The 27,730-nt window shown below is 37.9% G+C and overlaps 1 protein-coding gene across 14 annotated transcripts in view; it reads left to right on the top strand.

The window, feature by feature from the left end:
* Positions 1 to 27,730, top strand: part of LOC126068915 (putative P2Y purinoceptor 10) — a 233,339-nt gene that overhangs the window by 8,983 nt on the left and 196,626 nt on the right. For 6 of the 14 annotated variants that reach the window (XM_049871642.1, XM_049871637.1, XM_049871643.1 and 3 more), the window contains one exon: positions 20,721 to 20,826. The exons of 4 other annotated variants lie outside the window; for them this stretch is intronic. The gene's annotated coding sequence lies outside the window, so the exon portion shown is untranslated. Of the gene's footprint in view, positions 1 to 17,004; positions 17,404 to 20,720; positions 22,121 to 27,730 lie in introns of those variants that run through there. 4 more of the 14 variants (XM_049871639.1, XM_049871638.1, XM_049871645.1 and 1 more) reach the window with 3 other exon arrangements.

The raw sequence follows: 27,730 nt of genomic DNA, 5'->3' as shown, positions 1-27,730 counted from the left end.
TCTTCTGGTGACCAAGGGCTTCTTTTGCTGCTCTTTTTTCTATTTGATTGAGTTCTAGGGATAATTCTTTGATTTTCCCCTTTCTTCTTTCTGGATGTGTGGATTTATTGCTATAAATTGACCTCTGAGCACTGCTTTTGCTGTGTCCCAAACGTTCTGGTAGGAAGTGTTTTCATGCTCATTTGATTCTATGTATTTCTTTATCCTGTCTTTACTTTCTTCTACAACCCGATAGCTTTTGAGCAAAATGTTGTTCAGTTTACATGTGTTTGATTTTTTTCCTTGCTTTTTCTGTTATTAATTTCTACTTTTATGGCTTTGTGGTCAGAAAAGATGCTTTATAATATTTCAATGGTTTAGATTCTGTTAAGGCTTGCTTTACGGCCTAATATGTGGTCTATTCTGGAGAATGTTCTATGTGCATTGGAAAAGAACGTCTACTTGGCTCCAGCTGGGTAGAGTGTTCTGAATATATCTATGAGGTCAAGTTGATTTATTGTGGCATTTAGATCTTCCATGACTTTATTGAGCTTCTTTCTGGATGTTCTGTCCTTCACTGAAAGTGGTGTGTTGAAGTCTCCTACTATTATTGTGGAGCTATCCCTCTTTTCAGTGCTGTTAGGGTTTGTTTTATGTATTTTGGCACTCTGTCTTTGGGTTCATGAATATTTAGTATGGTTATATCCTCCTGGTATATTGATCCTTTAATCATTATATAGTTGTCCTTCCTTTTTCTTTGTGGTAGATTTTACTTTAAAATCTATTTTGTCAGAAATTAATATTGTACTGCTGGTCCTTTTTTATTGTTGTTTGCTTGATATATATATATTTTTCCATTCTTTGAGATTTAGTTTGTTTGCGCCTTTAAGTCTAAGGTGCGTCTCTTGTAGGCAGCGTATAGAAGCATCATTTTTTAAAAATCTATTCTGCCTCTCTCTTCCTCTTTATTGGTGCATTCAGTCCACTTATATTTAGCATAGTTATTGATAAGTATGAGTTTAGTGCTGCCATTTTGATGTCTTTTTTTTGTGTTGTTGACAATTTTTTTCCACTTAATTTTCTGTGCTGAGTAGTTTTTCTTTATATATTGTTTTTTCCTCTGTTTCATTGCTGTTGCTTTTGTATTTGCTGAGTCTTTATGTTTTTCTTTTTTTTATTATTTTGATGTGTAGGATTGTTAGTTTTCTTTGTGGTTATCTTAATATTTGCCCCTATTTTTCTAAGTTTAAACCAAACTTTTATTTCTTTATATCAGCTTGACTTCCTCTCTTCACGAAAGATCTATGACTACTTTTTTTATTCCCTTTTTTGATTTAATGTTGTCATCTTTTACATAATGACATCTCTTTCCCTGTTTTGAGCATTTTAGCTTTGATTTACTTTTGTGATTTCCCTATCTGGGTTGATATCTAGTTGCTGTGTCCTGTATTGTAGCCTTGGGTTGTTATCTGATGTTATTGATTTTGTAAACGGACGACTCCCTTTAGTATTTCTTGTAATTTTGGTTTGGCTTTTGCAGATTCCCTAAACTTCTGTTTGTCTGAAAATGTCTTAATTTTGCCTTCATATTTGAGAGACAGTTTTGCTGGATATATAATTCTTTGCTGGCAATTTTTCTTCTTCAAGGCTTTATATGTGTTGTCCCATTGCCTGGTGGCGTAGTGGATAAGAGCTATGGCCCCTAATCAAAAGTTTGTCAGTTTGAATCTACCAGATGCTCCTTGGAAACCCTATGGGCAGTCCTACTCTGTCCCATAGGGTCACTATTGTCGGAATCTGCTCTGCGGCAGCAGGTTTTGGTTTTTGGTATTGCCCTCTTGCCTGCATTGTTTCTGCTGAGTAGTCCAAGCTTAGTCTTAGGTGACTTTTCATTCATCCCTAGCCACTCTTACACTTCTCTCTTTATTTTTGGTTTTGTCAAGTTTGATTATGTTATGTCTTGGTGGCTTTCTTTTGGGATCTACCTTGTGTGGGGTTTGATGATCTTCTTAGATAGGTATCTTCTTCTCTTTCACAATATCAGGGAACTTTTCTGCCAATAAATCTTCAACAATTCTGCCTGTGTTTTCTGTTGTCCCTCCTCCCCCATTCCGGTACTCCAATCACTTGTAGGTTATTTCTCTTGATGGAGCCCCACATGATTCATAGGGTTTCTTCATATTTTTCAATTCTTTTATCTGATTTTTCCTCAAATATGTTCATGTAAGTACCTTACCTTCAGTCTCACTAATTCTGACTTCCATTGCCTCAATTCTGCTCCTATGACTTTCTATCGAGTTGCCTAATTCTGAAATTTTATTTTTAATCTTCTGAATTTCTGTTTTCTGTCTCTCTATGACTTCTTGCAGTCTATTACATTTGTCATTATGCTCTTCTCTAATCTTCTTAAGTTCCTCTAATGCTATGTCTGTGGGTTCCTTGGCTTGTTCTGCATTTTGCCTGGTCTTCCTGGTCTCTTGAAGAGTTCTGTATATTAATCTTTTTATTCTACCTCTGATAATTCCAGGAAATTATCTTCAGCAGGAAAATTTCTTGATTCTTTGTTTTGGGAGCTTGCTGATACAATTGTGGTCTGCCTCTTTATGTGATTTGATATTGACTGTTGTCTCCAAGCCATCAAGTTATATTTATTTATTTTACATTTGCTAACTGTGTCCTTTTTTTTAACTGTGTCCTAGCTTCTTGTTTTGTTTCATTTTGACATGCCCAAATAGGCTGTTTGAGTGAGCTAGCTAGATTATTGATACTTTTGAAGCTCTAACGTCCTGTCACCAGGTGGTTAGAGCTGTTACTAGGTAAAAGAACCCAGGAGTCCATTTACTTTTCTTGTATGGATTCAGCTCAGGTGTCCAGGTAGTCAGTCACCAAGTGTGTGGTGCAGGTTCTCACTTACAGTCTTAGGTGAGCAGGGGTGACTGGTGTAGGTACAGGCATCTGGCTGTAATAGGGGGTCATGCACTGAGCTAGGCAGGGGGCTGACAGCTGTCCCTGAGTGTCTGTGAGGAAAGTATATCACTGTTCCCTACAGCTCCTAGGTGGGTGAGTTTTGCAGCTCAACTATGGGCACCCAATGTTATTGGCTGTAGAGACTGGTAGGCAGCACTTATCCTGGACCTCTTTTGAGTGTGGTTAGGCAGTGTGGGTGAAGCCACCAGTCCTCAGGTCCCTGATGTGGGTAGGTGAGGATCCTGCTTTTTAGTTAGAGTGGTGTCAGATATCACAAACCGGGCTCTCCACCATATAGCTGAAACTGTTGAAGTTAGACTTCAGGTATATACCCTGTTGTACTGTGCTAATGAGGGCCTTGCTGTTGAAATGGGCCCACACTAGTCTATGCAGGGGTGAAAGACATTCAAAGTCAGTGCACAATTTATGCCTGTGCTTAGACAAAAAAAGCTGTTTTTGGCCTGACTTCCCAGCTTAGGGGAGCTGGCAGATTATTTTTTCCTGCCGTTAATTTGTTCTTTCTCCAAGGCTGGGAAGATGGCTCAGGGCACACAACAGGTCTTACTTCCAGCCCAGGGAAAGCGATTATCACTGAAGCTGGCTTGGGATCCGGTGCAGAGCGGGCAGGGGTCAGTTAAATGGGAGAGAGTTTCCCAAAGCAGTGTTTTTTGGTCCATTCTGTAGCTTAGACACAAGTATTTATCTTAGGCTGAGAGTGCTGCTCTTCGCTGGCCCTGGACTTGTGCTGCCCCAGTGGATCCAGCCTGCGGGGTGCCAGTTCCTGCTGGGTTAGGTCCGGCAACCCCTCACTGTTTCTGAACCATCTCTCCCTCCCCTTGCTACTCAGTCTGATTCCTCAACTTTGCCTTTAATGTTCAGGGCTCCTAGATTGTCATACATAATCAATTCACTTGTTTTTTCAGGTCTTTGTTTTTAGAGGGACACCAGAAGCATCTGACTACTCCTCTATCTTGTCCCCATCTCCCATATACTAATTCTTAACATTGGTTACAGTGATTCCTCTAACTTTACTTTTCCTTTTCATAATTGTTTTAGCTATTCTAGTTCCTTTGCCTTTCCACATAAATTTTAGAATAAGGTTGTCTGTATCTACAAAATTACCTCCTGGAATTTTGATAGGAATTGCATTAAACCTTGATGTTAATTTGTGGAGAATTGACATATTTACTATGTCGAATTTTCCAATCAGTGAACATGTTATATATCTTCATTTATTTAGGTCTTCAATTTCATTCATCAACTTTTTTTTAGTTTTCAGGGCCCAGATCCTGTACATTTTAGCTACATGTATACGAAAATATTCCTTGTCTATTTTTTGGGGGTGTGGCTATTATAAATGATATCTCAATTTCAATTTTTGTTTTCACATATTCATTGCTAACACATAGAAATGCAATTGATTTTGTGTTTTGACCTGGTATCCTGCAACCTTGGTAAGTTCACTTCTTAGTTCTAAGAGGGTTTTTTTTTTTCTTTTTTTGTAGAATTCTTTGATATTTTCTACATGGACAGTCATGTCATCTGCAAATAGGGATAGTTTTATTCTTTTGCTACCTGTGTATCTTTTTATGTCCTTACCTTTCCTATTGTACCGGCTAGAAATTCCAGTCGTATGTTGAATAATAGCGATGAGAGTGAACATCTTTGCCTTGTTCTGGATTTTAGAGGGAAAACGTTTAGTCTTTCACCACTAAATATGATGCTAACTATAGGTTTTTTAGAGTTGTTCTTTATCAAGTTGAGGTGGTTTTCCTTTATGTCTAGTTTGCTGAGAGTTTTTCAAATGAATGGCTGTTGGGTTTTGTTAAATGATTTTTCTGTATTAGTTGACATGTTAGCATGATTTTTCTTAATATGGTGGATTACATTGTTTGATTTTAGAATACTGAATCAGCCTTGTCTTTGCAAAATGATTCCCACTTGGACATGTTGTATACTTCTTTATATATTGCTGGTTTCAATTTAATAGTATTTGTTGAGGATTTTTGTATGTATATCAGGAGAAATATTGATCTGTATTTTTTGTTTCTTTGTATTATCTTTTTCTGGTTTTGGCATTAGGGAAATGCTGGTCTCATAAAATGAGTTGGGAAATATTCCCTATTCTTCTATTTCTGGAGGTGATTGTATAGGATTTGTGTTACTTCTTTATTAAATGTTTGGTAGAATTTGTCCATGAAATCATTGGGGCCTGAAGATTTATTTTTCAGAAGTTTTTTTTTAATCTATAAATGCAATTTCTTTAATATTGTAGGACTATTATCTATTTTATCTTGTGTGAGTTTGGTAGTTTGTGGTTTTCAAGGAATTGATCCATTTCATCTAAATTGTCAAATTTGTATGCATAGAGTTATTCATAGTATTCCCTTTATTCTTTTATTCCTGATACTGCTAATTTGTCTCTTCTCTCTTTTTTTTTTCTTTGTTGGACCTGCGAGAGGTTTATCAATTTTATCAATCTCTTCGAAGAACTGGCTTTGGGTTTGATATCTCTAATTGCTCTTTCTATTTCTAAGATTAATTTATACTTTTGTTATTTCATTCTTTCTGTTTGCTTTAAGTTTATTTAACTGTTTTTTTAGTTCCTTAAGATGGAAGCTTATATGTAGTTTGATTTGATACCTTTCATTTCTTCTTTAAGTTTAAAAAATGTATTTTGTTTATTTTTCTTTTATTATTGTGCTTTAGATGAAGGTTTACAGAGCAAATTAGTTTCTCATTAAACAATTAATACACATATTGTTTTGTGACATTGATTGCTAACCTCCAAAGTGTCAACACTCTCCCCTTCTCTACCTTGGGCTCCCCATTTCCATTAGTCCAGCTTTCCTGTTCTTCCTGCCTTCTCATCCTTGCCCTTGGGCTGGTGTGCTCATTTAGTCTAGTATATATGGTTGAGCTACATGTGTTATGGTTTGTTTTATGGGTCTGTCTAATCTTTGGCTGAAGGGTGAACCTCAGGAGTGACCTCAATACTGAGTTAAAAGGGTGTCTGGGGGCCATACTCCTGGGGTTTCTCCAGTTTCTATCAGACCAGTAAGTCTGGTCCTTTCTTGTGAGTTTGAATTTTATTCTACATTTATCTCCAGCTCTGTCTGGGGCCCTCTGTGTGATCCCTGTCAGGGCAGTTGGTGGTTGTAGCAGGGCACCATCTAGTTGTGCTTGTTTCAACCTGGTGGAGGCTGTGGTAGTTTTTGTTCATAGTTCTTTGGACTAATCTTTCCCTTGTGTCTTTGGTTTTCTTCAATCTTATTTTTTTAATTTTATTGTGTTTTAGGTGAACGTTTACAGTGCAGATTAGTTTCTCATTCAAACATTTATGCACAAATTGTTAGAATTCTCCCTCTTTGCCTTTCCACCCAGGGTTCTCTGTGTCAATTTGTCCAGTTTTCCTGTCCCTTCTTGCCTTCTTGTCTTTGCTTTTGGGCAGGTGTTGCCCATTTGATCTCATATACCTGATTGAACTAAGAAGCATTACCCTAGTGCGTTATGTTTGTTTTATAAACCTGAAAACCCATTGCTGTCAAATTGATTCTGACTTATAGCAACCCTATGGGACAGAGTAGAACTGCCCCATAGGGTTTCCAAGGAGCAACTGGTGGATTCGAACTGCTGACCTTTTGCTTAGCAGCCAAGCTCTTAACCACTGTGTCACCACGGCTTGGTTTGTTTTATAAGCCTGTCTAATCTTTGGCTGAAAGATGGACTTCTGGAGTGGCTTCAGTTCTGAGTTATCAGGGTGTCCAGGAGTCAGTCTCGGGGGTTCCTCCAGTCTCTGTCAGACCCGTAAGTCTGGTCTTTTTTTGTGAATTTGAGTTTATTCTACATTTTTGTCATCCTCTGTCTGGGACCCTCTATTGTGATCCCTGTCAGAGTGGTGGATGGTGACAGCCAGGCACCGTCTAGTTCTTCTGGGCTCAGGCTGGTGGAGGCTGTGGTTCATGTGGTCCATTAGTCCTTTGGACTAATATTTTCTTTGTGTCTCTGGTTTTCTTCATTCTCCTTTGCTCCAAGCTTGATGGGACCAACAGATGTACCTTGGATGGCTGCTTACAAGCTTTTAAAACCCCAAATGCTACTCACCAAAATAGGATGTAGAACATTTTCTTTATGAACTATCTTATGCCAATTAACCTAGATCTCCCAAGACCATGGTCCCCAGCCCTCAGCCCCAGTAAATCAGTCCCTCAAGGTGTTTGGTTATGTCTAGGTAGTTTCTATGACTTTGCCTTGATCAAGTTGTGCTGACTTTGCTATATTTCCTATATTGTGTGTCATCTTTCCCTTCATCAAAATTAATACTTGTCTACTAACTAGTCAGTGGTTTTGCCTCCCCACCCTTCCCCTTCCTGCTGAGCATCAAAGATTGTTATTTTCTGTGTGTAAACCATTTCATGGGTTTTTATAGTAGTGGTATCATACAATATTTATCCTCTCATGATTGACTTATTTCACTCAGCATAATGCCCTCCAGATTCATCCATGTTGTGAGATGTTTCTCAGATTCATCATTGTTTTTTTATGGTTGCATAGTATTCCACGGTGTGTATGTACCACAATTTGTTTATTCATTCATCTGCTGATGGGCACTTAGGTTGTTTCCATCTTTTTGCTACTGTGAATAATGCTACAATGAACATCGGCGTGCATATGCCTATTTGTGTGAGGGCTCTTCTTTCTCTAGGATATATTCCTAGGAGTGGGATTGCTGGATCATATGGTATTTCTAGCCACCAGGGCTCAGTTTGTTTTACAAGCCTGTCTAATCTTTGGCTGAAAGGTGGACTTCCGGAGTGGCTTCAGTTCTGAGTCAGCAGGGTGTCTAGGGGTCAGAGTCTTGGGGCTTCCTCCAGTCTCTGTCAGACCAGTAAGTCTGGTCTTTTTTTGTGAATTTGAGTTTGTTCTACATTTTTGTCCTCCTCTGTCTGGGACCCTCTATTGTGATCCCTGTCAGAGCAATGGGTGGTGATTGCCATCCTTACCAGGCTGTTTTGACTACCATGGCTTTCTTCATTTCTAATAAAGGCATTTAATGCTCTCTATTTCCCATCTAAGCAGTTGTTTAGCTATACTCCCTCATATTTTGATGTGCTGTATTTTCATTTCCCTTCAGTTCCAAGTATGTTTTTATTCCCCTTGAGACTTCCTCTTTGACTCATAGATTGATTAGAAAACCAGAAAATCATACCCATTGCCGTCAAGTTGATTCCATCGCATAGCAACCCTACAGGACAGGGTAGAACTGCTCCATAGGGTTTCCAAGGAATGCCTGGTGGATTCGAGCTGCTGACCTTTTGGTTAGCAGCCAAGCTCTTAACCACTACACCACCAGGTGTGTATTTAATTCTTTAGTGTTCAGATGTTACTTGTATCTTCTTGCTTGATTTGTAGCTTTTTATTGATTATTAGTTTGATTCCTAATTTGATTTCATTATGATGAGAGAAAAAATCCTGTATGATTTCAGTTTTTTTTTTTTAATTTTTCAATTTGTTTTATGAGCCAAGACATGGTTTATCTTGGCAAATGTTTAATGTTGGATTGAAAAAAAATGTGTATTTTGTTCTTGTTGAATAGCGTATTCTATAAATTTCAATTGGTTCGTGTTGCTTCAAGATAACTTTCATTTCCTCCACATCTGTGCAGACTTTTGTCTAGTAATTCTGTCAGTTGCAGAAAGCGTTGCGGTCCCCAACTATAATTGTGGATTTGTATATTTCCCCCTTCAACTGTGTCAGTTTTTATTCCTCTATTTTAAAGCTCTGTTTTTCCATCTGTACACATTTAAAATCACAATGTCTTCTTGGTGGGTTGATCATTTTATCATAACATCCCTTTTGTCCCTAGTAATTTTGTTTGCTCTGAAGTCTACTTTTTTAATATTAAAATACCCACTACTGCTTTCTTTAGATCAATGTTTGCGTGGTATATATATTTCCATCCTTTTTCTTAAAACCTATCTATGGTGCTATGATTAAAATGAATGTCTTGTAGATGACATATATTTAGGTGCAGTAGGCAGAATAATGCCTCCTCCCCCTTCTACCACCCCCTCCCCACCAAAGATGTCCGTGTCCTAATCCCCAGAACCTGTAAACATGTTACTTTACGTGGACAGGGGTGGGGAGGGAGAGTTACAGTTATACTGGATTATCTGGGTGGACCCAATATAATCACAGGGGTCCTTATAAATGGGAGAGAGAGGCAGGAGAGAGAGAAGCAGAGAGATGGCAGTGTGAGAAGAATTTGGCTGGTCATTGCTGGCTTTGAAGATAGAAGGGAGGAATTATCTAAAGAATGCAGACAATCTATACAAAATCAAAAAACCAAACCCAGTGCCGTCGAGTCGATTCCAACTCATAGCGACCCTATAGGACAGTGTAGAACTGCCCCATAGAGTTTCCAAGGAGTGCCTGGCAGATTTGAACTGCCGTCCCTTTGTTTAGCAGCTGTAGCACTTAACCACTACACCACCAGGGTTTCCAGACAATTTACAGTGGCTGCAAAAGGCAAGAAAATGGAAATTCCCCCTAGAGCCTCCAGAAAGGAACAGAGCCCTGCCAACATCATTTTAGAACAGTAAGATACATGTCAGACTTTAGACCTCTAGAACTGTAAGATAATAATTTATTGTTGTTTTAAGCCACTATTTGTAGTAATTTGTTACAACAGCAATATGAAACTAAGACATTTAGCAATGTTTTTCTATATACTTTGTCAATCTGTCCTTTTTTTTCCAATCTGCATTTTTTAAATTGTAAATATATGTGTAAAAAATTGATAGTTCAACAACCTTCACAATTTACAATTTGGCGATATTAATGAGTTTCATCCTGTTGTTCAATCATCACCCTTATCCGTTCTCAGATTTTACCATCACCCTTGTCAGAAGCTCAGTGTTCCTTAAGCATTGAGTCCTCCTTTCCCCATCGCTCACACTCTTCCCTGGTAACCACTAATAAACCTTCCATCTCTGTACACTTGCCTGTTCTAGTGATTCGTGTAAGTGGGATAATACAATATTTGTCCTTTTGTGACTGTATTCTTTCTCTTTATGGCTGAGTAATATTCCATCATATGTATATACACATTTTGTTTATCCATTCACCTGTTGATGAACATTTAGGCTGTTTCCACCTTTTGTCTATTGTGACTAGTGCTGTAATGAACACTGGTATACAAGTGTCTGAGTTTCTGCTTTCAATTCTGTTAGATGTATACTTAGAAGTGGAATTGCTGGATCATATGATAAATCTACATTTAATGTTTTGTAGAACCGTCAAACCACTTTCTACAGCAGCTGCCCCTTTTTACAATTCCACCAGCAATTGATGAGGGGTTCCTATTTCTCCACATCCTCTCCAATACCTGTTTTTTCAGTCATAGTGGGTGTGAATTGATAGCTCATTGTGGTTTTGATACACATTTCCCCAATGACTTATGACATTCAGTATCTTTTTATGTACTTGTTGGTCATTTTATATCCTCTGCTGAAATGTCTGTTTAAGTCCTCTGCCCATTTTTTTTATTGCATTATCTTTTTATTGTTAAGTTGTAAGAGCTCTTTATATATTCTGGATATTAAACTCTTACCTGATATACGGTTTCCAAAAAATATCTCCCAGTCTGTAGGCTGTCTCTTCACTTTGTTGATACAGTCCTTTGATGAGCAAAAGTTTTTAATTTTGATCAAGTCAAAATATTGTCTTTTGCTGCTCTTGCTTTCCATGTCATATTTAAAAATCCATTGTTACAAACTAGGTCCTGAAGCATTATCTTGAAGCTATGTTTTCTTCTAAGAGTGTTATGGTTTTGGTTCTTATATTTAGTTCTTTGACCCATTTTGAGTTAGTTTTTTTATATGGTGTGAGGTATAGGTCCAGATTTATTCTTTTGTCTGTGGAAAACCAGTGGTCCAGCATCATTTATTAAAGAGATTATTCTTCACCATTGGGTGGACTTAACACCATTGTCCAAAATCAATTGACCACAGATGTACAGGTTTATTTCTAAGCTTTCAATCCTATCCCATTGGTCCATATGTCTATTATTATACTGGTGCCAGACTGTATTGTTTGTTGTAGTTTTATAATATGTTTTGAGATCAGAAAGTGTGAGTCTTCCTACTTTGTTCTTTTTCAAGATTGCTTTGGCTATATGAGGTGCCCTGTCATTCCATATAACTTTGAGGATTGGCTTTTCCATTTCTGCAAAGAAGTCCACTGTAATTTTTTTTTAATTTTTATTGTGCTTTAAGTGAAAGTTTACAAATCAATTCAGCCTCTCACGCAAAAACTTATATATACCTTGCTACATACTCCCAATTGCTCTCCCCCTAATGAGACTGCCCACTCCCTCCCTCCACTCTCTCTTTTCGCGTCCATTTCATCAGCTTCTAACCCCCTCTACCCTCTCATCTCCCCTCCAGGGAGGAGATGCCAACATACTCTCAAGTGCCCACCTGATCCAAGGAGCTCACTTCTCACCAGCATCCCTCTCCAACCCATTGTCCAGTGCAATCCATGTCTGAAGAGTTGGCTTTGGGAATGGTTTCTGTCCTGGGCCAACAGAAGGTCTGGGGGCCATGACCACCGGGGTCCTTCTAGTCTCAGTCAGACCATTAAGTCTGGTCTTTTTATGAGAATTTGGGGTCTGCATCCCACTGCTCTCCTCCTCCCTCAGGGATTCTCTGTTGTGTTCCCTGTCAGGGCAGTCATCAGTTGTAGCCAGGCTCCTTCTAGCTCTTCTGGTCTCAGGTTGATGTAGTCTCTGGTTCATGTGGTCCTTTCTGTCTCTTGGGCTTCTAATTACCTTGTGTCCGTGGTGCTCTTCACTCTCCTTTGATCCAGGTGGGTTGAGACCAATGGATGCATCTTAGATGGCCGCTTGCTAGTGTTTAAGACCCCAGATGCCACTCTCCAAAGTGGGATGCAGAAGGTTTTCTTAATAGATTTTATAATGCTAATTGACTTAGATATCCCCTGAAACCATGGTCCCCAAATCCACACCCCTGCTACACTGGCCTTCGAAGCATTCAGTTTATTCAGGAAACTTCTTTGCTTTTGGTTTAGTCCAGTTGTGCTGACCTCTCTGAATTGTGTGTTGTCTTTCCTGTCACCTAAAGTAGTTCTTATCTACTATCTAATTAGTGAATACCCCCTCCCACCTTTCCTCCCTCCCTCCTCTCGTAACCATTAAACAATATTTTCTTCTCTGTTTAAACCATTTCTTGAGTTCTTATAATAGTGGTCTTGTACAATATTTGTCTTTTTGCAACTGACTAATTTCACTTAGCATAATGTGAAGGCCACTGTAATTTTGATTGGGATTGCATTGAATCTGTAGATTGCTTTAGGTATTATTGATATCATAACAATGTTAAGTTTTCTGATCTGTGCGCATGGAATGCCCTTCCATTTATTTAGGTCTTCTTTAATTTCTTTCAGTAACATTTTATAGTGTTCAATGAACATGTGTTTCACTTCCTTGGTTAAATTTATTCCTGAGTATTCTGTTCTTTTAGATGCTATTGTAAATGAAATTGTATCTTTAGTTTCTTTTTCGGGTTTCTCATTGCTGATGTGTAAAAACTTGACTGATTTTTGTGTGTGTGTTGACCTTCTACCCTGACACTTTCCTGAATTAATTTATTGGCTTTAGTGGCTTTCTTGTGGATTCTTTGGGGTCTTCTGTATATGGGATCATATCATCTGCAAAAATGAATGGTTTTTCTTCTGCCTTCATGATTTGATACATATGATTTCTATTTCCTGCCTAATTGCTCTGGCTAGATCTTCTAGTACAATATTGAGTAGCAGTGGTGAGAAGAGGCATCCTTGTCTTGCTCCTGATATTAAGAGGGAAAGCTCTCAGTCTTTCAGCACTGAGTATGATGTTAACTGTGGATTTTTCATAAATGCCCTTTATCAGATAGATGATTTTCCCTACTATTCCTTGATTGTTGGCTGTTTTTATGACGAAAGAGTGTTGGATTTTGTCAAACATCTTCTCTGTATCGACTGAGATGGTCATGTGGGTCTTTTCCTTAATCTGTTAATGATTGGTTTTACCTTGATTGTTTTTTTTAATGTTCAACCACTCTTGCATTTCCTGGGATAAATCCCACTTGATCTTGGTGTATAATCATTTTAATATGCTTTAGATTCACTTCCCTAATATTTTGTTGAGTATATTTGCATATATATTCATAAGAGATATTGGTCTGTAGTTTTCTTTTTATGCATTGTCTTTTTCTGGCTTTGGTGTCAGAGTAATACTGGCCTCATAAAATGAGTTAAAAAATTTTTCCTTTTTTGGAAAAGATTGGAATCACTTTTAAAATGTTTGGTGAAATTCCCCAGTGAAGCCAACTGGTCCAGGACTTTTTTTTATTGGAAGGTTTTTATTACTGACTCAGTCTCTTCGTTTGTTATGGGTGTGTTGAGATCTTCTATTTCTTCTTGAGTCAATGTAGGGAGTTTATGTGTTTCTAGAAATTTGCTCATTTTACCAAGATTTTCTACTTTGTTGTCAAACAGTTGTTCACAGCATTTTCTTACTATGATTTTTATTTCTGTATGGTTGTAATGTCTGCACTTTTGTTTCTGATTTCAAATATTTGCATCTTCTTTCTTTTTTCTTTGTCAGTCTAGCTAATGGTTTGCCAATTTTAATGATCTTTCAAAAAAAAACTTCTAGTTTCAGTCATTCTGTTTTTTTTTTTTTCTGTTTTCTATTTCATATATCTCTACTATCTCTTTTCTTCTGGTTGGTTTAGATTAGGTTTGCTCTTCTTTTTCTAATTTCTCAAGTGGTAAAGTTAGATAGTGATGGTTCTTTTTTAATGTAGGTGTTTTACAGCTATGAATTTTCCTCAGAGTACTGCTTTCACTTCATCTCACTAAGTTTTGATATGTTGTGCTTTCATTATCATTTGACTCTAAGTATTTTCTGCTTTCTCTTTTGATTTCTTCCTTTACCCGTTGGTTGTTTAATAGTGTGTTGTTTAATTTCCATTTATTTCTGTATTTTCCAGTTTTCTTTTGGAATTTTACTCCATTGCTATCAGAGGAAATACTTTGTATGATTTCAACCTTTTTGAATTTATTAAGACTTTCTTTACACCTAACATGTTGTTTATCTTGGGTAATGATCCATGTACATTGGAGAACAATGTATATTTTGCTGTTGTTGTGTAGAGTGTTCTATATATGTTTATGTTTATTAGGTCTAGTTGGTTTATAGTGTCATTCAAGTCCTCTTGTTTCCTTATTGATCTTTTTTTCTACATGCTCTGTTATCGAAAGTGCCATTCTCTCTTTTCATTGGAGTATTTAGATTATTTATATTTAATGTAATCATTGATATGTTAAGATTTATGTTTGTAACTTTATCATTAGTACATTGTTCCTTCTTTTTATTCCTTTGTTTCCATTTTATTTGCTACTTCACAGTTACTTGAACAGTTTTTATTATACTCCTTTGATTCATCTATAGTATTTTTGAGAATGCCTTATTTTATAGTTGTGTTTTATAACATTTATTTTTTTATTGAGATATAATTCATATACCATAAAATACACTCTTTTATAGTGTACAATTCAGTGGTTTTTAGAATATTCACAGAACTGTGCAACCATCACTACTGTCTAATTTTAGAGCATTTTTATCACTCCCAAAAGAAATTCTGTACCCATCAGCAATTACTTCATATCTCTCTCCCTTCAATTCCTGGCAACGACTAATCTACTTTCTGTCTGTATAGATTTATCTAATCAGCACATTTCATTTAGCATAACGTTTTCAGTGTTCATCCATGTTGTATCACTTATCAGTGTTTCATTTCTTTTTATTCCTGAATAATATCTTCTTGTATGAATACACATTTTTTCATCAGTTTCTCTGTTGATGAACATTTGGGTCATTTATACTTTTTTTGCTATTAGGAATGATCCTGCTATGAACACTCATGTACAAATTTTTGTGTGGACATATGTTCTATTTCATTTGATTTATATCTAGAGAGGGAATTAATGTGGCATATGGTAACTATTTAATATTTTGAGCAAATTCTAAATTGCTTTCCAAAAAGGCTGCACCATTTTACATTCCAACTAGCAATGCATAATAGTTCTAATTGCTCCATATCCTTACTTATACTTTTTTTTTGTCTGCCGTTTTTAGTCATCCTAGTCAGTGTGAAATGTAATCTCATTGTGGTTTTGATTTGCATTTCCCTAATGATTAATGAAATTGGGTATGTTTTCGTGTGCTTACTGACCATTTTAGATACCTTATTTGGAGAAATATCTATTTAAAACTTCTGTTCATTTTGTAATTTGGTTCTTTGTCATTTTTTTCATTGTGGTGAAAATATATACAATTACACACACAACAATTCAACAGTTTCTACATAGACAATTCAGTGATATTGATTACATTGTTCAAGTTGCTTACTCATTCTCTTTACCTTTTTGCAAATTATTCCACCACCAGGAACATACATTCAATGCACCCTAAGCAAAAACTCCCTTTAACCACTAATGATTTTTGGTTTCTATATATTTGCTTAAACCCTGGTGGCGTAGCGGTTAAGTGCTACGGCTGATAACTGAAGGGTTGGCAGTTCGAATCCACCAGGCGCTCCTTGGAAACTCTGTGGGGCAGTTCTATTCTGTCCTATAGGGTCTCTATGAGTCGGAATCGACTTGATGGCACTGGGTTTGGTTTTTGGTTTTTATATATTTGCTTAAGGAGCCCTGGTGGTGCAGTGGTTAAGTGCTTGGCTGCTAACCAAAAGGTTGGCGGTTTGAGCCTACCAGCCATTCTGTGGGAGAAAGACTTGGCAGTCTGCTCCCATAAAGATTGCAGCCTTGGAAATCCTATGGGGCAGTCGTATTCTGTCCTGTGGGGTAGCTACGAGTGAGAATTGACTTGAGGGTAACAGGTTTGTTTGTTTATATATTTGCTTATTTCTTATAAGTGAGATCATACAGTATTTGTCCTTTTGCCACTGACTAATTTGGCTCAGCATAATGTTTTCTAGGTTCATCTGTGTTGTAGCATGCATTAGGTCTTGATTTCTCTTTATAGTTGACTATTGTTCCACCGTATGTATATAATACATTTTGTTTATTCATTCATTAGTTAACAGCCATTTTATTTGTTTTCACCTTTGGTTATTATGGATAGTGCTTCAATGAACATTGGTGTACATGTGTCTGTTTATGCCACGGCTTTTAGGTCTTTTGGGTATATACCTAAGAGTGGAATTCCTGGGTTCTATGTTCAAATTTTGGAGGAATTGTGAAACTGTTTTCCACAGTGGCTGTACCGCTTTACATTCCCATCTGTAATGGATAAGGGTCCCTGTTTCTCCACAACTTTGCCAAGACCTAATGTTTTCTGATTTTTGATCATTGTCATTCTAATAGGGGTGAGATGGTATCTTATTGTGGTTTTGGTTTGCAACTTTTTATGTGTTTGTTGGCCATTTGAATGTCCTCTTTGGTGAAATATCTGTCCAAGTCCTTTGCCCATTTTTTGATTAGATTGTTTGCCTTTTTGTTGTTAAGTTGCAAAAGTATTTTATAAATTTTGGATATTAGACCCTTATTGGATACATATTTCCCCAAATTTTTCCCCCCAATATGTAGGTTGTCTTTTTACTTTTTAAGTAAAGTCCTTTGATGCACAAAAGCATTTAATTTTTATGAAGTCCCATTTATCTGTTTTGTCTTTTGCTACTCATCCTTTCGTTGTTATATTTGATAGCCTATCACAAAAACCTAGGTCCCACAGCTTCACCTCTACGTTTTCTAATTTTATAGTTTTAGCTTTCAGATTGAGATCCTTGATCCATTTTTTTTTTTTATTATTTTTTTGTGTATGGTGTGAGGGATAGCTCCTGATTCATTCTTTTGCATGTAGAAATCCAATTTTCCCAGTGCCATTTATTGAAGAGACTTCCATTGGATAAATTTGACACCCTTGTTGAAATGTAATTGACCATAGATGTATGGATTTACTTCTGGGCTCTCAATTCTATTCCATTGATCTCCTTAAAAATCCTATGGAGCAGTTCTACTCTGCTCACATGCAGTCTCCATGAGTCAGAATCAACTCAATGGCAACTATCTTAGTTATCTAGTGCTGCTATAACAGAAATACCATAAATGGGTGGCTTTAACATACAGATATTTATTCTTTCATAGTTTAGGAGGCTAGAAGTCTGAATTCAGAGTGCTGGCTCTAGGAGAAAGCTTTCTCTATCACTCTGGAGGAAGTCCTCGTCTTCTGTCAACACCTGCAGTCCTGGCCTTCCTTGGAAATCTCCATGTATCTTGGCATCAACTTTCCCCTGGGTCTAAGAGGTTCTCAGTGCAGGGACCTGGGTCCAAAGGATGCGCTGTGCTCCTGAGTCTTCTTTCTTGGTGATAGTAAGTCCCTTTCTCTCTGTTTGCTTCTCTCTGCTTTTATCTCTTATAAAAACTGTGGCTTAAGCAAGGTGTGATTTCAGTAAGATGGTGTAGGGTGGTGACTTAAGTACTTAAGATATATATTACCCTAATCCTGCTTCATAGGATTTACAACACATAAAATGGAGGATACATAAGATCACAAAATGGAGATGACTACATCATTACATAAGTACCAACTAACATCATTACATAACTGCCAAACTACATCTTTATGTAACTACCAAACCACTGAAAATCATGGTCTAGCCAATTCAAACAGTGACAGCAACTAACAGCAACATAAAAAAAAAAATCATTATACTGATACCAGGCTGTTTTAATTACTGTAGCTTTACAGTATATTTTGAAGTCAGGAATTGTGAGTCCCTCTACTTTATTCTTCTTTAAGATTGCTTTAGCTATTCATGGTCCCTTGTTCTTCCATATACATTTGAGGATGGTCTTTTCTATTTCTGTATAGAAGGCTGATGGAATTTTGATGGGGGTTGCATTGAATTTATTGATTTCTTCTTGTATTATTGACATCTTAACATATAAAACCTTCTGATCCACAAACACAAAATGTTCTTCCATTTATTTAGGTCTTCTTTAGTTTCTTTTAGCAATGTTTTCAAATTTTCTGTATACAGGTCTTTCACTTTCCTGGTTCAATTTACCCCTAGGTAGTTTATTCTTTTGGATGATATTGTAAATGGCAAACCCCAAAAACCCACTGCTCTGAAGTCAATTCCAACTCATAGTGACCCTATAGGACAGAGTAAAACTGCCCCATAGGTTTTCCAAGGCTGTAAATCTTTATGGAGGCAAGCTGCCACATCTTTCTCCCACAGAGTTGATGGTAGGTTCGAACCTCCGACCTTTCAGTTAGAAGCTGTGCACTTAACTGCTTCACCACCAGGGCTCCTTTGTAAATGGTTCCTTAATTTTCTTTACCTCTTGCACGTTACTGATATATACATATGTGACTAATTTTGGTTGTTGGCCTTTTATCCTGTCATTTTGCTGAATTCATTTATTAGTTGTAATATCTTTCTTGTGAATTCTTTGGAGTTTTCTATGTATAGAATCATGTCCTCTGAGAAAAGGGATAGTTTCATCTCCTCTTTCCCAATGTGGATACCTTTTATTTTTTTCTAGCTTAATTGCTCTGGCTAGGACTTCCAGAATGATGTTGAATAGTAGTAGTGAGAATCGGCATCCCTGTCTTGTTACTGATCTTAATAGAAAAGCTCTCAGAGTTTCTCCATTGAGTATGATTTCAGCTGTAGGTTATTCATAAAAAAAAAAAATCATAGATGCCCTTTATTATACTGAGGTATTTCTATTCATATCTTGTTGAGCGTTTTTACCATGAAAAGATGTTGAATCTTGTCAAATGCGTTTTCTGCGTTGACTGAGATGATCATGTGGTTCTTTCCTTTGTCCTATGAATGTGGTGTATTACCCTGATTGATTTACTAGTGTCGAACCACCCTTGCATTCCTGGAATAAATCCTACTTGATCGTGGTGTATAGCACTTTTAATATGCTTTTAGATTTGGTTTGCTAGCATTTTGTTGAGTATTTTTTATTGTTGAATTTTAAGAGTTTTTTTTTTCTTCTCTATCTTTTTTTTTTACGTATTCTGGACACTAACCCCTAATCAAACATATAATTTGCATATATTTTCTCACGTTGTGAGAATTTTATACTTTTAGGTCTTAAATTCATTTCTGTGATCCATTTTGAATTAATTTTTGTGTATGGTGTAAGGTAAGGAACTGTGCTTGCAGGGGTACACCAGATAATCAGAACCAGTATGAGATATGTATTGAGAAATTCCTTGTGAGGAATAGTCTTAGCAATTGTGTGGGCTGGGTAGGCAAGTCAGAAATCCATTAAGGCAGGATTTCATGAAGGACAGGCTAGAACTCTTAGGCACAGATTGAAGCTGCTGTCCACAGGTAAAATTTCTTTTTTCCTCAGGGAAACCTCAGCCCTGCTCTTAAGGCCTTTTGAATCATGCTCACCCAGATAATATAGCATAATCTCCCTTATTTAAAGTCAATGGTTACAAATTTAACCACATCTATGAAAATACCTTCACAGAAAAATTTACATTAGTGCCTGACTGAGTAACTAAGGACTATAGCCTAGCCAAATTGACATACAAAGAAGACCATGAAGTTACATGCTTTGTCAACTTGACACCCATAAACATCTCCTTAAACCATACTTAATTTGCAGTAACAAAGTCATACTTTTGCCTAACACGGTACAATTAATCCTACATACAATTGAAAACATGCTAACCCTTAACCCAGAGGAGAATGAAAAGTTCTTGAGTGATGTTCATTCTTATCCTTTGATACCCTATAACTTAAGGGCTGTGACATAAAGTTAACTATTTTTAATGCATCATAAGTTATATGATAAGAGGATAAGACAGAAAATAAAACAAAAATATTTGGTTAATATATATGCAAGTATTCATGACAATATAAGAAAAAATACTCATAACCATTAGAGTCGTTGTTTCCGTAACTGGTCACGTGGTCATAGCTGGCATTATTAGCTACATTTTTCCACTACCCATTCCATATTTCCTTTGTCCATATAAGCACTTCATCTGGTTGTGGTTCTTTCTTTGCCTGGTGGGATAAAAAAAAACAAAAGAAAAAAAAAACTTTATTCCAGAAAGTTTTGGCCATTAGCGGTCCTACCTGAATTTGGTTGTTGTAGTTCTCCATTGACATTCCCCACACGAAATGGTAGTACTAAGAGACGCCGTACGGAATCCCCTGTATTCCAGGTATGCTTCCTTACCCTCACATACTGTTCCTTACCTCAGATTTCCCCTTGGTATTAGATATAAATCACTTTAGCCAGTATACTATAATCCTCTTCTTTGCCTGTTGACTCAGAGGCATGAGGAGCTCAAAGTGTCCAGGTGACAGTTCCAACTTCCAGTTCAATAGAATAATTGTTGTGTCTGCTGGTGGGAGATATTCCTTCCTTTGGAATTAAGACCTGTAGACCAGAAGAAACACCGGTGGTGTAGTGGTTAAGAGCTGCTGCTGCTAACTGAAAGGTTGGCAGTTCAAATTCGCCAGGCTCTCCTTGGAAACCCTATGGGGCAGTTGTAATCTGTCCTATAGGGTCACTATGAGTTGGAATCTATTCAACGGCAATGGTTAGACCAGAAGAGCCTAAGATTGAAGGGATGGTAGGCAAAAATTTGCTAGTGAATCACTAGGGGCAATTGTAAGTAAAATGACTTCCATTTCCACCCCCAGATTTCTGGTCTCACAAATCTTGGCTATGGGAGGAATAGCACCATATACTGGCTGCTGATTTGGAGTATATACAACATCCTGGAGGACAGTACTGCAGCCCTGCAAGGTATGGCCGGCTAGCTGGTAGTGTAAACTTGTCTTCAAAAGGTCAGTACACTGTTCTCTCAAAGCAGCTGCATTAGGATGATGCAGAACATAATAAGAACATAATTTAGGATGATGCAGAACATAACAAGAACAGTGAAGTCCATGAATACGTGCCCACAGATTTACCTTATTTTCTGTAAAATGAATTCCTTGATTAGAAGCAATACTGTGCGGAGTACCATGATAATATAAAACACATTTTGTAAGTCCACAGATAATAGTTTTGACAGAAGCATTGGGAGGGATTTCTGCAGTAAGTATATACTCCAGTAAAAACAAAATGCTGCCCCTTTCATAATGCAAGTGGTCCAATGTAATAAACATGCCACCAAGTAGCTGGTTGGTTATCCTGGGAGTGATGCCATGTTAGGGATTCAGTATTGGCCTTTTCTGTTGGCAGATTGGGCACTCAGCAGTGGCTGCAGCCAGTTTAGCCATGATGAGTGGAAATTGATGTTGCTGAGCTCATGCTTAACCTCCATCCCTGCCATCATGGTTACTTTGTTCATTAGCCCACTGGGCAATGACAGAAGTGTCTGGGGGAAAAGGCTGACTGATATCCATATAATGAGTCATTCTATCCACTTGATCGGAGCCCTGATGGTGCAGTGGTTAAGAGCTCAGCCACTAACCAAAATCTTAACAGTCCAAATCCACCAGCTGTTCCTTGGAAGCCCTATGGGGCAGTTCTACTCTGTCCCATAGGGTAGCTATGAGTCAGAATTGACTCGACGGTAATGGTTTTTTTTTTTTTTGGTACCCACTTTATTATCAATATCAATATCCTCTTCTGCTGAGATCACCTTTTGGTGAGAATTCACATAGAACACAAATATCTTCATATATTTTGCCCATTCAGAGAAGTATATCCACATACTCCTTCCAAAGACCACCTTGTCATCACTTTTCCAATCATGCTCCCTCAGAGTCTCTGACCATCCAACCAAATCATTAACCACAGCCTTTGAATCACTAAGGCTCTTATCTCTGGCCATTTCTCCTTTCAGGCAAAATGAGCAACCAGGTGCACTGCTTGAAGTTCTGCCTCTAGGAAAATTTCCCTTTACCATTGCCTTTCAGGGATGTCTCAGAAAGGGGCCATTGTTCTTCAGCTGTCCACTTTAGACAGGTGCCTGCAATCACAATCATTGCTATATCATGTATGTTGCAGCCACTGTATCAATCCATCTCGTTGAGGGTCTTCCTCTTTTTTGCTGACCCTCTGCTTTACCAAGCATGATGTCCTTCTCCAGGTACTGGTCACTCCTGATAACGTGCCCAAGTTACGTGAGAGGAATTCTTACCATCCTCACTTCCAAGGAGCACTCTGTCTGTACTTTTTCCAAGTCAGACTTGTTCGTTCTTCTGGCAGTCCATGGTATATTCAATATTCTTTGCCAACACCATAACTCAAAGAAGTCAATTCTTCTTCAGTCTTCCTTACTCATTGTCCAGCTTTCACAAGCTTATGAGTCGACTGAAAATACCATGGCTTGGGTTAGGTGTACCTTAGTCCTCAAAGTGATGTCTTTTCTTTTTAAGACTTTTAAGAGGTCTTTTGCAGCAGATTTGCCCAACACAATAAGTTGTTGATTTCTTGACTGCTGCTTCCATGGGCATTGATTGTGGATCTAAGTAAAATTAAATTCTTGACAGCTGCAAAATTTTCTCTGGTTATCATGTTACTTATTGGTCCAGCAGTGAGGATTTCTGTTTTCTTTATGTTAAGGTGAAATCTATACCAAAGGCTGTAGTTTTTCATCTTCATCAGTAAGTGCTCCAAGTCCTCCTTTGCTTTCAGCAAGCAAGGTTGTGTCATTCGTATATCACAGGTTGTTAATGAGTTTTCCTCTAATCCTGCTGCCATGTTCTTCTTCATATATTCCAGCTTCTTGGATCATTTGCTTAGAATACAGATTGAGTCAGTGTGGTGAAAGGATACAACCCTGACGCACACTTTTCCTGATTTTAAACCACGCATATACCCTTGTTCTGTTTGAACAACTGCCTCTTGGTCTATGTGCAGGTTCCTCATGAGCACAATTAAGGATTCTGGAATTTCCATTCTTTGCAATGGTATCCAAAATTTGTTATGATCCACACAGTTGAATTCTTTTTTTTTTTTCTTTTTTACCATAATAGGTCTCCCTCCACAGGTCAGAGAACCAATGTGGGAATTCTGCCAGTTGCTGAGTATGTCAATTCAAATTATGTTTTCTGGAAATGGAGAAATCACTACAGAATGGGTTCAGGGACAAACTGGACCCACTGTGAGATGAACCAGAGCTAAAACTCTTTTGACCACCTGACCTCCATAAACCCCTACTCTGACAGATAGACCACAGTGACATTTGGGTCTTCAGGTGTCAGTATCAGTTTTAGAGCCAATATCCAGTAATCTATGGAAAGTGTGATTACTTCCCTTTCCCCGGTTTGCACTCACTTTGGTAAATTACCATAGATCCCTTTGGGGAAGTCTGGGAGAAAGACTAACAGTATAAATTTTTAGGACTGTGAGCAGTGTCCTTCCTCAGGGACACCCAGCTGCTCCTTCATTCAAGGGGTTCTGGGTCTGTAAACTAGTTAAAGTCTGATAATTGATTCATGGGCCCTGACTTTCTGTTTTGATGATGTAATTTAGACCTCTGTTGACTCGACCTAAAATTCTTCCATTGATACAGATGAAATAAGAATTTAGTAAACTATCCATCTAATTTTTCTAGGGACACCATGCTTAACTAGTCAATGTCATACGTTTCTGAAAGTAATACTATTCTGATTACCACTTCATCTCCAGTTTCCATCATGTTAACCCTGTTCACCTTATCTTTGGCAATTTAGTTCTTTAACATTTTCCCCCTGAGACCTTGAGATCCCATTATCCCCATTGCTATTAGGGATCTCCATTCAATGGTAGAAGTTTCCATTGTAACTTTTGACCTATACAAACGAGCAATTACAGAGCTCTTAAAGGATGCTGGGCATCCATTCACAAATGTATTTTTCACAGTCATGGTAAAAGATGCATCTCTGGAAGCTCCAACTTCGGGTGACAGCCCTTACATGATATGTCCACTCTAACATTTTAATCTTAAGCCTTTAGATACTGTATTTGTTTCCTAGAGCGCTTACCCATCACCACACAGGGACTCAATGTTCTGGAGACCAGAGGTCCAAATTCAAGGCACTGGCAAAGCTATGTTCTCTCTCTCTGTTGGATCTGAGGGAAGATCCTTCCTTATTTCTTTGAGCTTCTGTAGCCCTAGATGCTTCTTGGCATTTCTTGACTTGTAGATGGATCCTCACATGTTGAATTTCCCCTATGTGTGACTCCCATTTTATAAGACACCACTCAAAAGGGTTTAGAACACACCCTACTCTGATATGATCAGTAACTGATAACATTCGCAAAAAAAAAAAAAGAAAGAAACTCTGTTTCACCAAATAAGGTCATACTCACGAGGGTGCAGGGTCTAGGACTTAAACATATCTTTTGGGGGATACAATTCAATCCATTACATTCAGGGAATTCTCAACTCTCCTTTTAGAGTCTGTCAACTGATTGAATCAGGCCTACCCATTTTATCTAGGACAGTCTCTCTTACTTAAAGTCAACAGAGTATAGACTTTAATCATCAAATCTACGACACCTTCATATCAACACTTAGTGTTTGATTGAATAACTGGGGACTATAGACTACCCACAATTATGCATAAAAGATCATCACAGCTATTAACTTAATTCTATTTTATGTGAATATCCACCTGTCCCAGCAGTGTTTGTTGAAAGGACTATTCCATCCCCATTGAATTTTCTTGGTATCAACCATAAATTTAAGCATTTATTTCTGTACTCTCAATTCTATTCTATTCTTATGTCAATGCCACACTGTCTTGACTACTGTAGCTTTGAAGTAAGTTTTGAAACCAGGAAGTATGAGTTCTCCAACTTAGTTATTCTAATCCAAGTGTGTTTTGGTATTCTGGGTCTGTTGTACATCCATATAAATTTAGGATCGGTCAATTTCTGCAAATAAGGCAACTGAGGTTTTGATAGATATTGTGTTGAATATGAGGACGAATTTGGTAGTGTCAACATATTAATAATATTGTCTTCCAATCCATAAACATGAGATGTCTTTTCTTTTACTTACAAAACCAAACACCAAACCCGTTGCCTTCGAGTCCATTCTTACTCATAGCAACCCTACAGGACAGAGTAGAACTGCTCCATAGGGTTTCCAGGGAGCAGCTGGTGAATTTGAACTGCCGACCTTTTGGTCAGCAACTGAGCTCTTTAGCATTATGACAAGAGGGCTTCCTTTCATTTACTTAGGTCATCTATAATTTTTCAACAATGTTTAGTACTTTTCAATGTACAAGTCTTTCAGATATTTGATTAAATTTATTCCTAAGTATTTTATTCTTTTTGATACTATTGTAAATTGTATTGCTTTCTTTTTTTTTTTTATAAAAAAAAATTATTGTTGTTTAGGTGAAAGTTTACAGCCCAATTTCTCATTCAAAAATTTAAACACATATTGTTTTGAGACATTGGTTGGAATCCATAAAATGTGACAGCATGCTCCTGCTTTCCACCACGGATTTCCTGTGTCCCTTCATCCTGCTCTTGGACAGCATTGCACATTTAGTATCGTATATTTGATTGAACTAAGAAGCACATTCCTCACGTGTTTTTTTTTTTTTTTTTTTAAAATAGGGCTGTCTCATCTTTGTCTGAAACGCAGCCTTCAGGAATGGTTTCAGTTCTGAGTTACCCAGAGTGTCTAGGGGCTCTAGTCCTGGGGATTCCTCCAGTCTCTATCAGACCAGTAAGTCTGGTCTTTGTTCATGAATTAAACTCCGATCTACATTTTTCTCCTGTTCTGCCCAGGACTGTCTGTTGTGATCCCTGTCAAAGGGGTTGGTTGTGGTAGCTGGGCACCATCTAGTTTTTCTGGGCTCAGGCTTTTGGAGTCTGTGGTTCATGCAGTCCTTTCGTACCTAGGACTAATATTTTCTTTGTGTCTTTGGTTTTCCTTATTACCCTTTGCTCTGGATGGGATGACAACCAATAGATATATTTTAGATGGCCACTGTCAAGCTTTTAAGACCTCAGACGCTACTCACTAAAGAAGGATGTGGAATATTTTCTTTACGAGCTATGTTATGCCAGTTGACCTAGATGTCCCCTGAGACTATGGTTCCCAGCCCCCAGGCCCAGATACTGAGTCTCTGAAAGTGTTTGGATGTGTCTAGGAAACTTCTATGCTTTTGCTTTGGTCCAGTTGTGCTAAATTCACCTATATTGTGTGTTGTCCTTTCCTTCACCAAAGTTGACACTTGTCTACTATATAGTTAATGATTTCCCTCCCCTTCCCCTCCCCACACTCTTAACCTTCCAAGAATGCTTTTTTTCTGTGTTTAAGCCTTTCTTGAGGTCTTATAATAGTGATCTCATACAATATATGTCCTTTTGTGACTGACTTATTTCACTCAGCATAATGCCGTCCAGATTCATCCATGTTGTGAGATGTTTCTTGAATTCAACATTGTTCTTTATCTTTGCATACTATTCCATTGTGTGTATTTACCATAATTTGTTTATCCACTTGTGTGTTGATGGGCATTTAGGTTGTTTCTATTCTTTTGCTATTGTGAATAGTGCTGCAATAAACATGGGTGTGCATATGTCTATTCAAGTGACAGCTCTTATTTCTCTAGTGTGTATTCCTAGGAGTGGGATTGCTGGATCTTATGGTATTTCTATTCCTAGCTTTTTAAGGATATTGTTTTCCAAAGTTGTTGTACCATTTTTGATTCCCACCAGCAGTGCATAAAAGTTCCAGTCTCCCCACAACCTCTCCACCAGTTGCTGTTTTGTGTTTTTTGGATTAGTGCTTGTAATGTCGGGGTGAGATGGTATCTCACTGTCGTGGATTGAATTGTGTTCCCCAAAATATGTGTATCAACTTGACTAGGCCATGCATGATTCCCAGTATTGTGCGATTGTCCACCATTTTATCATCTCATGTGATTTCCCTATGTGTTGTAAATCCTATCTCTATGATGTTAATGCGATGCTATTAGTGGCAGCTGTGTCAATGAGGCAGAACTTAATCTACAAGACTAGATTGTGTCCTAAGCCAATCTTTTTTGAAATATAAAAGATAGAAATAAGCAGAGAGACAGGGGGACCTCATACTATCAAGAAACCAGAGCCAGGAGAACAGTGTGTTCTTTGGACCCAGGGTCCCTGCGCTGAGAAGCTCCTCGGCCAGGGGAAGACTGATGACAAGTATCTTCCCCCAGAGTCGACAGAGACAGAAAGCTTTCCTTTGGAGCTGATGCCTTGAATTTCTACTTGTAGCCTACTAGACTGTGACAGAATAAATTTCTCTTTGTTAAGGCCATCCACTTGTGGAATTTCTGTTACAGCAACACTAGATAACTAAAATAATCAAGGTAGTTTTGATTTGCACTTCTCTAATGGCCAGGGGCTGACTTCAGAAAAGACCATCAATTGCTCATATGCAAGTTCAAGGTGAAGCTGAAGCAAATTAGAACAAGTCTATAAGAGCCAAAATATGACCTTGAGGATGTTGTTGTTGTTAGGTGCCATTGAGTTGGCTTTGACTCATAGAGACCCTATGCACAACAGGGCAAAATACTGCCCTGTCCTATGCCATCCTCACAATCATTATACTTGAGCCCATTGTTGCAGCCACTGTATCAATGCATCCCATTGAGGGTGTTCCTCTTTTTCACTGACCCTCTACTTTACCAAGCTTGTTGTTCTTCCCCAGGAGCTGAGCCCTCTTGATAATATGTCCAAAGTATATGAGACATAGTCTCTCCATCCT

Source organism: Elephas maximus, chromosome X (assembly GCF_024166365.1).
Source record: "Elephas maximus indicus isolate mEleMax1 chromosome X, mEleMax1 primary haplotype, whole genome shotgun sequence".
NCBI classification, from domain to species: domain Eukaryota; kingdom Metazoa; phylum Chordata; class Mammalia; order Proboscidea; family Elephantidae; genus Elephas; species Elephas maximus.
This window is presented reverse-complemented; position numbering and strand designations above follow the sequence as displayed.